The sequence below is a fragment of the Suricata suricatta genome, chromosome 5 (genome assembly GCF_006229205.1).
Source record: "Suricata suricatta isolate VVHF042 chromosome 5, meerkat_22Aug2017_6uvM2_HiC, whole genome shotgun sequence".
NCBI lineage: Eukaryota > Metazoa > Chordata > Mammalia > Carnivora > Herpestidae > Suricata > Suricata suricatta.
Window position 1 is genome coordinate 50309320 of NC_043704.1, and position 12197 is coordinate 50321516.

A 12197-nucleotide genomic window follows, 5' to 3' on the forward strand; every position below is an offset into this window, starting at 1 on the left:
TTTCCTAAGAATCTACCATGGACTTGGCACTTTGTTAGATCCTAAATACAAAGGTGAACATCACATTCCTGCTTTTATGAAGCTTGCACGTTTATTAGGGGAAAACAAAGATGCACATCTAAGTCATCTGGGGTGATTTTGAACCCACTCTCTCACAGAGACACTTGGCAGTATCTGGAGATATTTCTGGGTGTCATGACTTGAGTGGGAGTACTCCTGGTGGGAAGTGAGAAGAAGTCCAGGATACTGTTACACATTGCACAATGTTGTTAGAACATCCTATAAAAAACAATTATGTAGTCTAAAATGTCAGCAGTGTTGATGCTGATAAGCCTTGACTTCAATGTAGTACATTCTTAGAACTGCTATTACAGAATGGCACAGTGACTCTGGTGGAAACAGAATAGGAAATGGTCAATTCTACCAGCAGGAAGTGCTGTCTTGATAGAGGAATATCTGAAAAAAGAGCTATATGTGAGCTCACTCTCCGAGGGCTGATTGGAGAGATGTTTCTGATATGAGGTGGTGGAGTTGGGAAAAAGAACTTTGCACACTGAGGCAGCAACATGAGCAAAGGAATGAATGTGTGTGTGATTTAACTTCTCATCTTTGGGAACAATAAGTATACAGCAGGTAGAATGGGTATTGGAGTAGAGAGGTCTGAGGTTGGGCGGGTGCATGGAAATCTTATCTCAGGAGTTTTTTTTTTTTTCTTTCTGGTTTTTTTGTTTTGTTTTGTTTTTGTTTTTGTGGCTAAATCATGGAGTTGGGTTTTCTCCTGAAAGGTGTTGAAGATCGTGAAGGGTTTCAAGTAAGGACATGACATGATCAGGCAGTCTATTTTTAGGTTTGATTAGCTGTGGTATCAAGTGTCATGATTTTTTAAGGAAACACATAATACTATATCATTTGATCAGAGAAGAACCATAAAAGGAAAAAGTCTTCCAGTGGGTAAAAATGATACCTACTTCTTTTCCCATAAGGTTTTTGCTTCTGATTCTATACCTGTCACCTTATTGGTCAGAACTGTATCAAGGCAATAAAAAGTTAACTTTATGGTAATTTCTGTAGTTTCTTAATTTATGTTGCTGACTGGCTGAGTCCCAGAGGCCTAAGCTGCCATGATATGACATTAGGTAGCGTTGTCCTTTCTTAGAGGTTCTGTTTTGAGATTTCTGTTATGGAACCATGATGAATTTAAAAAAATCTGCTTACTTCTAAAAAAAAAAAAAAGACAGTTATAAATGAAACCTCAAATATAGCAAAACCCTGCTCTTTCATCTCAGTGGTTCTCAACCCTGGATGCCTGTAGAATAACTGTGGGGAGAGATTTGGGCACCTGTATTCCTTAAAGCTCCTCAGGTTAACTCACGTAATTCTTCTATGGATACAAAATATTAACTTCCCATTTTTATTTGGGTTTTTAATTTTTTTTAGTTTTTCTTCAATAAATGTATCTTCTTATTTCTATTAAAGATTGAAGTGAATTTTAATTGTTTTGGGCATACAACAGCTTTTAAAAAGTGGCTCTCTGGCAGTGATACAGAACAAGAGGAAACTAGTCTATGATTTATTACATAGATATTATGTACATATGATTTATTATATACAAAATTCACAGGTTGGATGAATCTCACTCAGGTAGCCAGTTATCTAGAAGGAACTAGAGATTTGAACATGGAATTTTGAACAGTGATATTAGTGCTTTCCAGTGCTTGATCAAGGTGGCTAATAAGCATGATGCAGTGAAAGCAAGGCTAGGAGTTTGATTTTCCTGCTATAGATCATACCCCTCATCCTAGACAGCTGCCTTAAAACTGTGGGGTTTTCTTGCTAAAGTGCTATAGGAGATTGCATTGTGTTCCTGTGATTATACCAACAGAATTCATCCCTGCAAAAAAGTAACTAAAAATGCCAGTCCTAATCCTTTGTTAACTCAATAAAAGCTATTAATTCCCTGATCTGTGCAAGGGAATGACATTTTTTTCATCCATCAGGAAACAGAAAGGAAAAGAAAGTTCAGTTTCCATTCCTTATGTACCAATGAGCAAAGGAGAAAACACTATCGTTATGAGTTGTCTTCTCTAGAGCTTCTGGAATATTCTCTTCTGCATTTCTCTTCTCTGCCACCAAAGCATTCCTTCTGTAGAAAAATTTCTTCTATATACTCATTGTCTTCTAGTTTCCTTCCTAATTTTCTCCTTCAATTCACAAATTTTCTTAACCAAGTATATATTGCCTCTACTTCCTTAATATATATTTATAAGAAACATCCTCCTAAGGCATAAACAAATAAATAATCAATCACACTCTATAATCCTACTTCAAGTCCTTACTTAGAGCCTGCGAAATGAATTTTTTCTCAACATTGTTTTTGTGGGGAGCTCAGTCTGGGAATGTCATTTTCCTTTAGTTTGCTTCTGTGAGGCTAATCAATGTTTGTGGGTAGGGACATTCAGCTCACGGGCACCATGTTGCTTACCTTATTCTAAACCAATGGGTTTCTTACCTTTTTTTTTTTAAATTTTTTACATTTATTTATTTTTGAGAGATAGAGTGAGACAGCATGAGCAAGGAGGGGCAGAGAGAGAAGGAGACACAGAATCTGAAGCAGGTTCCAGGCTCTGAGCAAGTGTTCAGCACAGAGTCCAATGTGGGGCTCGAATCCACAAACCATGAGATCATGACCTAAACCAAAGTCAGACACTTAACCAACTGAGCCACCCAAGCACCCCAAAACCAATGGGTTTAAAACTTTTTAGTATGATTAATAGTCAGATATTTTACATTGTAATCTAGTATGTACTCATCCAAACATATATACCTAATTAGTACATATACATTTTATAAAAATATTCCATTTTACCCTATTCTATTATCTTTTATCCTGTGCTGTCCCAAACTATTCTATTTCAAAAATAATGTTGTTCTTCACCCACCAAACTAACATCCTAGCACAATATATATTTAAAAAAGATTCTTCTAATCTAAACCCATGATTTTCAACAAGGTCTGAGAGGTGTACAGATAGTTTGAAACCTCTCAAGATGTGTACAGATAGTTTGAAAACAAAGCTCTTTTTTGTTATTCAGAGAAGACTTGTTTTTAGTGAAGAGGATTATTTTATTTAGATTTTCAAATATCACACCTAGGAGAAAATGAGATTAAGTGTTTCAAAGACATCATTTCTATTCTTTTCATTTATATTTTATCTTTTTTTTTTGAGTCATCCAAGAATAGACCGAACTATATACTCATTGACATTCATTTGGCAATTAATTACATATTGCTGGGTGACATCTTTTGTGTAAATCTTCAGGCCAGAAACTTTTTTGTCATGGTGAGACTCAGTTTTTAAACTGTTCTTGATGAAATATTTATCACAATAGTATGAAATAAATTCTACTAAAGAAGTGGGACCTCCATGTCTTAAGGATTTAGGTTTAATTTTGCCAAAGGCCCTGATTTACAGTTATGATACAACATTATCCATAATCTCATCAACCACAATATATCCAACTGCTTACCTCCTTCTTTCTGTTCACCTGCTTCCCTCTAACTTACTGACAAAGATCCACTGTAAGGATCTTACCTACTGTGTCCCGCAGCTATCTCTACAGCTCTCTTGGGGCTTCAGATCCCAGCACAAATTTTGGTTTATGAGACGAAAGCTGAAATGTTGTAACTAGAGTTATAGCTTACATTCCTAGCACTGGCTATTGCAAGGGCTATGATTTTGTTAGAATTATTTTCATCTCATTGAAGATACAAAAGCTCGTAAGTTCTCTTCTTAAGAAGTGTTAACTATCCTCTCTTTAGAACTTTCATTCTCCAATGTCTTAACATCATTGACTTTGATCTACAAATAGGCTGACTTTTGCTTCTTTCCTATAATCCTACCAGAAAAAGAATGAGATATTTTTCAAAAGTTCTGTAACCTAGTTATAATTATTTAGTCACTTAGATTGCCCTTATTTTATAGATAACAAGAGAGTCCAACAGAGTTAAAATGGGTTACCTAAGTTATCGCAGTTAGAGTGAGCTGTAGATCACTTGATTTTGTTTTTATTATAAATTTCAAATATATGAGAGATCAAAATAATAGGATAAATTTTAATGTTTTGCCATAGTTTGTACGTATACACACATACACCCTTTTTTTGATGTCATTAAAAGTTTTTTTTTTATATTTATTTTTGAGAGAAGGAGAGAGACAGAGTGCAAACAGGGGAGGGGCAGAGAGAAAGGGAGACTGAATCTGAAGCAGGCTCCAGGCTCTGAGTTGTCAGCACAGAGCCTCATGTGGGGCTTAAACTCACAAACCACGAGATAGTGACCTGAGCCAAAGTTGGATGCTTAACTGACTGAGCCACCCAGGTGCTCCATTGATATGTCATTTTAAGACAGAAATACTGCTGGTACTTGGCAATCAGGATGAATGCTTAATTTTTTCCTTTTAATTACTGATTTCCAGTGTAAGGATTTGATATAATGATCACCTCCAGTGATCTATGAGTGGTCTTTTCAGTTTGTGAAATAGAAACAATTAACATGGAGCTAATTGAAATGTTTACATGTGAGGATTTAAACTTTATGTTCTCCCTGATTTCAACATTGATTTTTAAGTAAAGCTTTTTTATATACATACTACTTGATCTGACTGGCTAAAACTTTTATGGATACGATTTTATCATGGCCAAAGGTATCATATTTTGTGCATGTAGTTTTGTTGTTATCAAACATCTACCTTAGAGATATTAGAAATTATTACTTCAAGAGCTGCTTTTAGTTATCTTATTGTGTATGATCTATAACAAGCATGCATTACCTAGAAAAACCATTTAGCCACTTGGCATCAGTTCCCACATCTAAAAAACAAAGGCAGCTCTGTTACTCCAAGGTACTTCTCAGAGTGATGTCATGAAGGTTAATATTACATTCTCCCAAACAGCTCAACAAATAATAAAAAATATCATGAACATTAATGAGAACAAGGTTGAAAATATATTTGATGCAGAACAAAGTGCTTTTATAAATTACCAGCAGCCTATTTTATTCTGTGATTATTGCTTCCTGAAGGCCATTGAGACCTTTGAGAAACAAACAAAAATGTAGATGAAAGGAGAAATAAATAAAAGTATAAAACCAATAGCAACTTATTTATTTTTTAATGTAATTTTAATTTTACCATTTGTTTGTAGGACAGAGCTGCCCTAAAGTGAAGGGTTAATACCATTGAGATTAATCTGTGAGGCCCTTTGCTGATTTTTATTTCTTATAAAACAATAAGAGATACGTATGAGGGTGTTCTAGATGCAGTGTTTGCCACCTCATCAATTGTGGAGAGAGCAAGAAGGCAGGTCTCTAACAACTCCTGATTTTGTAAATCCTAAATTCTGATAAGGGAGGAGATTTTAGAAAGAAGGCCTTGAGGAATTTATTATAATTTTCTCCTCCAATTCTTAAAACATCATGGTTTCATTGGCTCTTGATAGTGGGAAATCATCTTAGTCATCTTCTAGTCAAAAGTTTCATTGGCCACATTAGATAACTGAGAGTAAAGCACATTATGTGACTTCTCTAAGACCACAGAGATGGAATGAGAACCCGAGCCCAGACTCTGGTTATATTTAATCAGAAGTATGCTAGTGTATGCTACGTAAGTGTTGCCTTATATGAATTAATAGGCAACCTGGAAACAAAAATATCTCAGTAAGCCTTTAGAAGGAAGTTGTGGATAGGCCCAGCCTTTAATTTATGATAGTAAAACAATTTTTTTCTAAGAAATCTTTCATCATCCCAAGGTCATAAAGATACTCTTCTAAATTAACTTCTAGAAGTTTTAGTGTTGTTCATGTCATTATTGTGAAGCTAATGTGTTTCCCCTTTGACTACAAACATTTTGAGGGCAGAAACATATATTCAGAGGTGTATATTCTGTGCATTTAGTGAATTCACATAAAACTGGAGTTTATCATCAACAAACTCCACTATCTACTCTTGGGGGGTGGGTGGGAAAGAGAGAAATGCAATTAATTTAAACAGTATTTTCAGTCTTTCTGTTATCCCAGTCAATGAATTGATTTATGACTATGTAAATGTGAGATAGACTACATCAAACTGATACCTTTCAGTCAATCTTAGTTCCCCTGTAATTGTCTGAGTGTAAGCCTTGCAATATGCGATATATGAATTTACTGTTCAAAGATGTGAATTCTCTGTCTAACATGGCTTCTGAAGCAAAACAACTTACTGTGTTTAATATGAGGCTGGTTTTTTTTCTGTATTGAATAATTGAAAAATATATTCTGAGGTGTTTAAAGATTAACATTCAGTTAGAATTACAAATGACCAAACCTAGCTATTCTTGAAGATTTTAAGTTCAAATTCTGCCTTTTAATCTTTAAATTCTAATAGGCTTTATCATTTTTAACAAGTCTTTGAGGAATATTTGATTTTATATGTAAAAGTAGTTAAATGACATATTGAAAAGGAAATAAAATATATTAAATTTTTATCAGAGGAAGTTTAGTATGTTTGTAGGAGTTAAATTATCTACTATAAAAAAATCTGAAGTATCCAACTACCACTCAAAGATAAAAAAATAGATTTTAAAATGTGTTCAATTTTATATTTTCTTAAATAGATCAATAATATATGTCTGATCTTGGTAGCATGTTAGTTTTACATAAAAAGTCTGAATTTACTCAGTTACACACCTTAAATCAGAATAAAAGAACTAACCTTAGTTAATTAAATAGGTCAAATTCTCTAACACATTAATTACTAAGAATACCAGTGTACATCAGTTCTTTTAACACAAGAAATGATTCTCTAGTTTTTGATTATCTTAAATATTTTTATGCCTAAATATTCCTGGATTTAAGAGATATTAGTAGTCTACTTGGAAAGCAATTGTCTTCTAAGCTAACATCAATTGCTTATTGGTCACAGGTTTTTACTGGAACAATGGATAGATTCCTATTTGTAACCATCGTGCAATATAGCCTTATTTATTGCCTATACAAGGAACTGATAAATTAGAGACTGGTCATATTGTTGTTATAACCCACAGAACTCATCCAGCCCATATCTCACATTTCTAATATTCTTCATGTTATCCATTATGCAATTTTTGTCCCTGTCACATCTACCATATAGTTCTAATTTTTGATTAATTTTTGTCTTCATTGACTCTTAAGATATTTGTCCAGCTTTAAATATTTCTGATTTTTACAGAATCTTGCATTTTCTGACATTATTTTGGTTTAGTAGGACCATAGAATTCTTATGGATATAAAATGATGTCAGAGCTGTGGGATTTTTGTATTACAAGAGTCTAAAGGGATATAACAACCTAAATACAATGCATAAACTTTTGCATTTAGTTATATTATCACTTTGGTTTCTCTTTTTGAGTCCTGCATTGGGAGAAAAACAGATGTAAAATACATTTTCAGTGAATTGGGGAAATCTGAATATGGAATTGATATTAGATGCTATTATAAATTAATTATAATTGTATTATTTAATAATGGTGTTGTGGTTATGTGGGAAAAGTCCTTTTTTTCCTTAAGAAATGTGGGTTGTAATATTAAGAACCAAAATGTCTAAAATTTAATACCCAATGATACAAAAATCACAATCACCACAACAGTAGATGGATGGATAAAGAAAATAAACCAAAAATATGAGAAAAATAATGTGATTGGAATCAAGATTTGATTGGTATCTCAAGGCTGTGTTAGATTCTGTGGTGTCCTCAGCTTCTGAGATTCTAACCCCAATTACATAGATATCATCTCTAAAGTTGTAATCTTTTCAACTGTGAGAAGAAAAGCTAGCCATGAAGAGTGATGGAGAGTGTGTATCCCTGTACAGGATTTTGTACATACAATTAGTTTGCATCTTAGATACATCCAAGTGAATTTTTTGTTATTTCTCTTTAAGTGAATTTAAATTACGTAAGAGACCACTATTAATACTATGCCAGAAAACTGCAAATCTTGCCATTTCAATATAACTCTGGTTTAAAATTTAGTCACTGGTTGTTTAAAATTTAGTTACTTTGGTATTAACTATTTAGTCATAGTCAAAATTCTCCTTATCCACTTCTCCTGACCTCCTCATATTTCATGTATGGAGAGGGAGGCTATGGCGACAGTATAGTTCAGGTTTAAGAGTATGGACTCTACAGCCAGATTACCTGGGTTCAGATGCTGTCTCTATCACTTCCTCGTGAGGGACAAAAATCAAGCTACATAACTTAACCTCTATGTGTTTCAATGTCCTCATCTGTATATTAGGCACAGTCTCATAGGGTTGCAGGGAGAATTAAATGGTAATATTGATAAATAATATTTAATAACTATTAAATTTAAAATTAGTATATATTATTTTCAATTACTATATAAATAATAATTTATGTAAATAAATCACGGTACTTACTGTATGCATTAATTATTTAAATCAATTCTTAACATTCTCACAATGCTGAAGGTATTTAGTCCATCTATCATCTTGTGGTCCTAACTGGTAAGTCCGTGGAGAATTCTCATCTGTTTTGTTTGTAGGTTTCAGCAGTGCTCTTCCTGTATCCACTATAACTTATGATCTCTTTTCTCAAAATGGTGAAAGCACAGTTATTTATCTTCTCTCTTACCAGTGACTTGCATCCCCGCCTCCCCCGCATATAATCTTTTAATCCATCTATTAGAATGCAGAGCTTCTAGCACATTCCCCAGCTGTCTCCTAGCTTTAGGTCATCCGTCTTGTTGCTATCTACCACCTATTGGCTTCCTAGCAAGGTACAACACATCTCAATTTTCAATTATCTTCTCTGTCTCTCTTGAGAGGTTATAGAAACTTTTTAAAGATATCCCCACGCTGGTGGGAAGACCATATGGGAAGCTATCTTGAGGCTTCCTTTGTCTAGACGTGTCCTATCACCACTGCCACTCAATTCTGACTTCCTTATGCTGTCACGGGCACTCTGACAGACATTTCACTCCAGATTTTAGATGAAAAGCCAGACATGCCTCCCTTTTGCTTCTAGACTCCATGAATCTGCCTGGATATCTTTATCTAAAGAGAGGAGCAGAAAGAAAACCGTACATGAGGCTCTAAGCACTCCTCTCCTTCACGTGAGGAAGAACATTTCATTGATGATATATCTTATCTCACACCTTCTCAGTAGGTAGTACAAACTCTGCTCAGTTCTCCATGCCTGGCCCTTAAATTTAAAGCCCAGATGTGAGGGAGGCAAAATCTCCGGTGTCTCTAGCAGCCAAGATCCATGGATTGTAATGGATATTTTCCCTACTTTGAGTTTAAAATAGGGTATGTGTCAGTCAGAATTAGGAGACATTTTCCTTTTACAGAGGTTCTATTTTAATCCTATTTAATCTATTTAATCCTCCTCAAGGGTACGACAACAGAAATGATCAGGAGCACACTCATGGAAAGTATTCTATTATTGGTGAATCCCACATAAAGATAGGCAACTTAAGGAATTTCAGGGATATTTTTGACTATATGAGGTGGCTGTGGTCCCCAACCCCTGAATGTGTTAACAACATTCTCCTGTCAGTATATATTATGTTTATATAAGACTCTGTTATAACCAACAGAGGTTTGCCCTTGTGATTCAAAATAAGATTGCTACACTGCCTTTTACTATATGTTTTATCTCTCATGATACCTAAGATTTGGTTGCAATGCATTTGGCATAATCCGCTGATATCTTGGTCCCTTCTCCATCCTGCTCCCATGCCAATAAGTACCTCTTCCAAATTGCTTTCATCTCAATATATGGAGCTACCATTTATTTAGTTGACCAAGACACACACTTGAGAGTCATCCCTAATTTCTCTCACTTACCCTGCATCGAGTCCTATTATTTCCTGTTCAAAATAATATTTTAAATTTGCATACTTTACTCCACTCCTGGTATTATAATCCTTGCCTCAACTCAAAGGTCTTCAATGGCTTCCCATTCTATTTAGGAAAAATGATGTACCATGGTCTCCTGGCCTTACCTTCAGATTTACCTCCTGGCCCTTTCCTCCTTGCTAGGTACCACTTGAATTTCACTAATGTTAACTGTTTTTACATTTTGGGACTTGTGGTTGTGTAATGAGCTCTACAGGGACCTCTTTTCAGACTTCATCTGCCTAGATCAAATCAATCCTTCAATTCTTTTTTATTTACATTTATTTATTTTTGAGAGAGAGAGACAGAGACAGAGTGTGAGTGGGGGAGGGGCAGAGAGAGAGACACAGAATCCGAAGCGGGCTCCAGGCTCTGAGCTGTCAGCATAGCTGATGCGGGCCACAACCTCACTGACTGCGAGATCATGACCTGACCCGAAGTTGGACATCCAACCAACTGAGCCAGCCACCCAGGCGCCCCTCAGTCCTTCAATTCTTGTAAACTGTGGCGCATTGCAGGGAGTGTTGGCACCTCCCATCTCACTTATGTTCTAGGGGGCACCCTTTACTTTTCCTTCATAATACTTATAAGGTATATTTTGTAAGTAATATTTTTATGTATGCAACTATTACTTTAATGACTATCTCCCTCTCTAGTCCATAAACTCTGAGAGTAAGGACCATGTTTGCTTTGCTTACCAATGGATCCCAAAGGCCCTAAATCTAAAACTTAGAAACTGCTCAATAAAATTAGTTGAATGAATTTAAAAAAATAATTAGTTAACAGAGGAGTTTCAGAGAGTGCTCTTTTGTTCTTGAGCAAGAGTTGACCAGGGTATGAAGTTACCTTTCCATTATCATTATTGGTACCCGTGAAAATACTTTTGGTTTTTTGGAAGATATGTTTATATTCAGCCAGAGTATGTCAGCATGGTGTCTCCTCTGAGTGGCTAGTTCTTGTGTTGTGCCTTTTTATCAATATTTTGTATATTATCTTTATTAAGAAAGAAACATTTTCATTTGGAAATAATCATACTAATTGTAAATTCTTTAATTATAGCAAAATGGGCATTTAAACTAGCTAAATTATCATTTTATTATTAATTTGTTATCATTATACTTCATGAAAAGTGAGAGGAAGTTAATATGATAACATATCATCAAAGCTGCTTCCGGAGTATAAAACGTACACATATCTTGAAAATGAAAATGGTGAATTATTTAACAAAGGCTTTTGGAATGACTTAGTTCCATCTCTCAGTACCCCCATAACTAAGGTGTTAGAATAAATGTTTAAGCTAAGCATTGTAGATCATTTAAATTCTGTAGATTACTCAAGAAAACCCTCTGCAGAAAGACAGATGAGAAAGGTGGGAAATAAATGAACACTCGCTTTGTGTCAGAGAAAATTGGAGTGGGTTTTTCTTTTAGGAACAGCTTTTAGCACTTATGTTTTCTCAGTATCTTTAGTCATAAAATTTCTGAGTGTTTTCTTGATGGCTAAACATATATTGACCTTTGAGGAATTATTCTGAAAGTACATGTGAGTTTTATTCTTTATTTAGCAAGACAAGGACACTCTATGTTAAAGAATATATATGTACATAATAATGAATATTTCTGATGCAAGTTTTATATTTTCATTTTCCTTTTAATATATATGTTGCCTTTAATGTCCAAGTGGAACATGGAAATAAAGAGTACCAAGTTTCAGTCTAGACATCCCAACAAAAAGCACATTTCTTCATTAAACAGTCATAGTTTCCAGCACTTTAAAACTGAGGATTGTGGGGACACCTGGATGGCTCAGTCAGTTAAGCATCTGACTCTTGATTTCTGCTCAGGTCATCATCTCATGGTTCGTGGGTTTGAGCCCCAGGTCAGGCTTGCACTGACTGGATGGAGCCTGCTTGGGATTCTCTCTCTACCTCTCTCTCTGTGTCCCTTCCCCATTTGTCCACATATGCTCTCTCTTTCAAAATAAATAAACTTGGGGCACCTGGGTGGCTCAGTCAGTTAAGCGTCCAGTTTCAGCTCAGGTCATGATCTCATGGTTCGTGGGTTTGAGCCCCGCATTGGGCTCTGTGCTGACATCTAGCTCGGAGACTGGAGCCTGCTTCAGATTCTGTATCTTCCTCTCTCTGTGACTCTTCCCAGATCCCACTGTCTCTCTCTCTCTCAAAAATAAATAAAAAAACATTTTATAAATTAAAAAAATAAACTTAAAAAAGAATAAAACTGATGATTGTGGAGAGTGGACTAATATGT